The 6,000-nt window shown below is 47.9% G+C and overlaps 1 non-coding gene across 1 annotated transcript; it reads right to left on the reverse strand.

Annotated features, from left to right (window-relative positions):
- Window positions 1-4,791: 4,791 nt before the first annotated feature.
- LOC137617762 (5S ribosomal RNA) lies at window positions 4,792-4,910 on the reverse strand. The gene has a single exon (XR_011039654.1). It is a non-coding gene; the product is annotated as a 5S ribosomal RNA (ribosomal RNA).
- Between the last annotated feature and the right edge of the window lie 1,090 nt (window positions 4,911-6,000).

Genomic DNA, 6,000 nt, shown 5'->3' on the forward strand with positions numbered 1-6,000 from the left:
ATTTCGGAAAAAATCTGATTTCTATCCGCCGCTGAAGACTCCACCTTTTCACCGAGAGCCTGAATAGCGGTAAACATGTCCTTCAAAGAAGGTTCCTTCGGTTGCTGATCTAACACTACGGAAGAAGGAATTGGATCACTAACATTAGGCAAGGTTATATCAACAGAGCGTGATGAACTACGCCTAACCCTGTCCCTCTCTAATCTCTTAACGTAACGTTCATATGTTACCCATTCATTTTCTGTTAATGAAAAACATTCATAACACCAACCCCCAAAAGAACATGGTTTTCCCCTACATTTAATGCAAACATTGTGTGGGTCTACAGAACCTTTAGGGAGTCGAGTACGACACCCTTCACTAACACACTTACGAATTACAGGGTAGGGGTTGGCCATATTGAAAAGTTAAGAGAAAGACCGACAACATAAAAACAAAGGTTAAATTAATAATTATAATCCCAAACAAAAAGATTTAAAGAATAAATGAAACAGAAAACAATTAAGCGATAGTCCAAACTCAAAAAACGTTGTACATCACCAAATAACATCCAAACAGAGTAATAAAGCGAGAGCGAATTTCCAATATGACAGCCGGCTATGACGGCAGAAAAAGATCTGAGGCTTGTTGGTATAGTTCTACCTGTTGTATAAAACTTGAATACTTTGGTTTTTAAGAAGAATTTACTTTTTATAAATAACGATACAAAGAAATATGTAATACTGTATCGACTGACTGAGAACTGCGTAGCGTAAATTAAACTGAACGCTAGTTTAGTTAATCTTTGAAAACAGATAAAAGATTATCTAAAGAAAGTACTGTATACTAAAAGGACAAAAATTTTCTTGAAATAACAATCCTTTTATCTTATAAAACTTAAATACTTTGTAAAATAGTATTCACTTATCATTCTTTGTAGAAAAAAAAATAAATTGCAAGTCATACTATAGCTTACGTCATATGACTGTGACGTCATAGAGTAGGCGGGGTGTTTACCTACCGCCATCATGTTTTTCGTTAGTTTACAGTAGGTTGAAAAAACTTCTAATCCTACCTTTTAAGCTATAAACATAGCGATCAAATACCAAACAAAACCAAAGTAAGCGAATGCCAATAACCAATTTAGGAGTACATCACCAAGATAACTGCCAAAATTCAGGTTAATACCGAGTGAATATCCGGCGATGCTGCCTACGTGAGCGGCAGAGAAAATCTAAGGATACATGGAATGGTTTTAAGTACCGTCGCGTGAGGGCTCACTGGTGGTACACCTGGCTACTCAATCTGCAATTGCCGCGAGTTTTGAATTTCTGCCGTGACGTCAGGGACTTAAGCTATATATATATCCACCAGGTAAGTCAGATGTTTAAAATTAAGCTATATATATGTAACTACCAGGGAAGTTACATATTTAAAACTTTCTCATTCCAAAATCATCTTTTTTTGCATGTTGCAAAAATAAGAATAGTTGCTACAATTCTTTTTTACTATAAACAACCAACAACCATGGCTCATAATGCCTTCCAAGATGTGGTTCTTCCACTTTTGTATGATGATTCATCTCAAGTTATTCGTTGGCTACAGCAAAAGAAGCTTATTAAGAGTGAAGTCAAGTGTGATACCTGCAATAGTTGTATGAATTGGACAAAGTATTCCAGATCAAAGGATGGATTTATATGGAAATGCCAATACAAGGCCTGTTTGAAATACAAATCAAGCAAGTCAAGAAGAACAGGTTCTTTTTGTGCACGATCTAATATTTCCCTTCAAAAAATGGGTCCATGTTATGTACCTTTGGAGTGAACGGATTGGCGAAACAGCAGCAGAACGTCAGGTGAACATCGGCGAGAAAACAATCGATTCCTATAGCTTTTTAAGGGAAGTCTGTAATATGACAAATTCGGAGATAATTTGTATTTTTCCTAACCATACAAACCTTAGCTACTTACATTGGGTTTACCTTTCGGCGTAGCTGAAATGGCGAGCCATTAGAATTTAACGAGGGTGTATTACCCCCGCGCTAGTTAGCAGGGGGGTAGGGGAGTGGTAGCTAGCTACCCCTCCCCCCCTCACACACCGGTGAACTGCTTCACTTCACTTAGAGGTAGGACTTGTTTTGGGGGACAGGGCTAGCGGGCAAATATGTGTAAATAGCTAAGGTTTGTATGGTTAGGAAAAATACGAATTATCTCTGAATTTGTCATTTGTTCCATAACCGAAATACAAACCACGCTATTTACATTGGGTGACTTACCCCTTAGGAAGGGTGGAAAGTCCCCAGCCATACTGGCTTTGACTTTACCCGGGGACTCAGAATCTGAGTGAGTCGCACTCGAGAAAAGGAGTCCCTGCACCTCACAAGTTCCTTACTTCGCAAGGAAACGTGTGGCCTACATAAGCTTATGTGTGAAGGAAAAAGTGTGACCCGTCCTAGGCAGTTGACCTGGAGTTCCAGAAGGAACTCCGGGTTAGGACGTTCCCAATACCCCCTCGTCAGGGTATGGGGGACGCGACAGTATTGACTCAATACTTGGGACACAAGGAAGCATGGTTTACCTGCAGAGGTTTGAGGTCAGCTATGCAGAGACCAGGAGGCTGCTTCCCCAGTAGAGGGGACGATGAAGAAAGAAGTAAGGGCCAGACATACTTCTTTCGTTCATGCAGACTAAAAATCTGATAACAATGCCCTCAACCTTCTGCTACCTGTCCAAAAAGGAGCCTGAGGTTAGACCAGCTGTTGTGTAGCCATCACAGAGCGATAGAAACGTATCGATACTTCTGTGGGTCACGTCCTGCAGGAAGCGGGCTGCGAAGGTCATTAGACGCTTCCAGACTCCAGCTTGTAGCACCTGCGTCACAGAGTAGTACTACTCGAAGGCGAGGGACGTTGCGATGTATCCGACATCCTGCTGTAGGGCGATGTGACGGGGGAGGGTCTGGATTCAGGTCGAGATGAATGTCCTTGAGTCCGAGCTGAAGAGGTATACTGGTGACTCTCCCGTGTCCTTCCTGTGCTCCCAATCCGGCTACACGTGAGGACAAACTGCAGCTGTTCCCAAAGATAACCCCTCGATTCCTTTACTGGCAAGAAGGAGAAGGTCTGGGTCATCTGATACAGAATGGTGACTCGAAATCTTGAAGGAGTTGGACCGAAGGGCCGGGACCCCAAGATTCTGAGTCTAGCAAACAACTCAGGAGCGAACCTGAATATTGCCTTCCCCTATTCCTTAGAAAGGGCGGAGTCGTACGAGACCAAGAAGATTGCTTACACACTGGCCGAGGCCAGAGTGAGCAGGAGCACCGTCCCCCAAGACGGAATACGATCAGAGGCCTGACGTAATGGTTCTTGAGAAGATCTCTTAAGGGACTAAAAAGTCCGAACCATGCTCCATGGAGGAGGTCTCACTCCGACTGGGGGCAGGGACGTTCGCAGCTTTGCATGAGCGAAGAAAGGTCCAGCGGGAAGGAAAAAGTCTATCCCTTTCAGCCTGAAGGCCAGGGAAAGGCTGAGCGACAGGCTTCACTGCCGAGAGCAGAAAGGAGTTTCCTCCCGCCGAAAAGCAATAAGTCCGTTATTGCTAGAGAAGAGGCCTCAAGGGAAGAGGTATCTCTCCCACGACACCAACCACAGAAGACTCTCCACTTCGCCTGGTAGACCCCTGCGGATGACTATCGCAGGTGACACGACCTCCGCTCCGCGACTGTAGCGGGTTGTCTCTTCTTGAGGAGGCGGCGTAGTGTCTCCAGGCGTGAAGCCGAAGCGATGCCACGGCTCGTGAAAGATGTTGTAGTGTGGTTGTTTGAGTAGCCTGTGCCGTGGGCGGAGCTCTCCCGGGACTTCCGTCAGGGGAAGCAGAGGGTCCGGAAACCGTTCTGCGTATAGTCACAGTGGAGCTCTCAGGGCCATCGAAAGGTTGACAGACAACCTGGTCTTGTTGAGACCCATTCTCAACAGACAACAATGGTGGGAAGACGCAGGCGTCGATGTTGTCCCACCATCACCGGAAAGCATCTTGCCAAAGAGTCTTGGGGTCTGAGACTGGGGGGAAGAACAGCAGAAGCTTGAAGTTCCAGGCTGTCGCAATCAGGCCCCCAGGCCAGGACTTGCTGGTTACTAAAGGCCAAAGACCCCTAGGTACCCTCTATCTGCGAGGCTCTGCTCAGATAGTCGGAGAGAACATTCCTCTGCCCGGAATAGGCGAGCGGATAGTGGTATTGAGAGGACCTCGGATCATCTCAGTATCTCTACTGCAAGATGCGAAGGTATGAAAAAGCGTCCCTTGCTGGTTAGAATACGCCAGTTAAGTTGTCGCGCACGGAGCGACTCGGCAGGAACTGTGGAATCTGTAGAGGGGCCAGACTACGGCCCCTAAGCCTGCCTGAATGATGGAGAGGTATCCTTCAGGTCCTGACCATAGGCCTGAACCGGAACATGCACCCCCCTTTTCTTTGACGAGTCCGAGAACAGCATCAAAATGTGGGGAAAGGACGAGAATATCCACTCCCATCAAGAGGTTCCATAGGTCAACACCCATTGCAGGTCTAAACGTTCCGCTGGTCCCATAGGGGCCAGAAAGTCCGGTTAATCGTTGCTTTGATACCACCGGAACTTGGGCCTCCCCACAGGGAACTTATCCTGAGGCAACCGTTCGGGACTTTAGGCGGGTCAATGAGGAAAAGAGACCCAGGAAACGTTCCAAGGTAGGGCTGAAAGCTCTGCTTGACTGAGAACAGATACTGCGACACTCCTCAGCCTTGCCACAGTCAACTGAAGGGAAGGCTCGGAGAAGGAGGCAACAGCATCTGGCGTCCCCAGGCGGTCACCCATCCAAGTACTGACCAGACCCAACGTTGCTTAACTTCGCTGATCGGACGAGAAGCGGTGTTTCCAACGTGGTAAGGCCGTTGACTCAATAACATGGCTAGATACTCCAGATGTTGAGGCAGAAGTAGAGAAGGCTCCTAGCAAATTACCATGATCCCTCACTCATGGTAAGGACCCGGAAGCTTGTCCCGGCGTTGAGGAAGGTCGAACCCGAGCCTACCGGAGTTGACCAGACCTCCAAAAGGCGAAGGAGGCGGAAGCCTGCTCCTGAGCGGCCATGAGGAAAGCAGGGAGAGTTCTCTGGGGAAAAACCTGCGATGCCGCGGCGGGATCGCCACATAGCATCTTAAGTCTAGGCTGAATTCCAAGAGCTTCCTGGAAGATGGATGGAATGGAAACTGGAAGTACCCGTCCTTCCGATCCAGGACCTAAGGAGTCCTGCCGCCTCGTTACCAGTCTGATCGATTCTGCTGTTCCACGCTGGACGAAGTTTGTTCGACAAACTTGATCAGAGCTGAGAGGTCGACGACGGAATTCCCGTCTCAGATGCTTTCCTACGAGAATGGATCGACTTAAGAAGCCCGGGGAGGGGGGGGTGGAGGCGTCGACGATCCTATGGAGGGCCTTCTCCTAAGGCATGGATCATTCTGCCCAAACGGTCAAAACTCTTGCCGACCCCATGGCATAGAGGTTCAGTGACACTGAATTCGCTGACAGAGACGGAGAGATGGTAAGAGCGAGGCGCGATATCCTTGGCTGATCACAGAGATCGTGCAGGAATCGGCATTGGGAAGCTGTTATCCGGATGAGTAACCTTAGGCATCCTCCCAGCGTGAGACCTGCAAGGGGGGTTTGCCAATCCTAGAGTTTGTGAACTCTGCCGCTCCCTCTAGGATTATGCCCCCCCGGGAGAGCCTCCCGTGCTACCTGTCCCTGACAGGAGGGGACTGCTATTGGACACCTTGTCTTAGCTGCCGTAGCCGGTCCGATAACTTAGGCCGGCGAGGCTGAAAGAAGAGGCGCTGGAGGCCTGCAAGGTCTGGAAGAAAGCGCCTTGGAGCAGTGAAAACGGAAGTCGACTTCCTCCGCACAACCGTTGTCCATGTCTCTGTCCTTGGGCACAAACAAGCTCTTCCCAATTATGGAAGAGTGTCTGAGCTTGTCGACATCCACGG

Source organism: Palaemon carinicauda, chromosome 23 (assembly GCF_036898095.1).
Source record: "Palaemon carinicauda isolate YSFRI2023 chromosome 23, ASM3689809v2, whole genome shotgun sequence".
NCBI classification, from domain to species: Eukaryota; Metazoa; Arthropoda; class Malacostraca; order Decapoda; family Palaemonidae; genus Palaemon; species Palaemon carinicauda.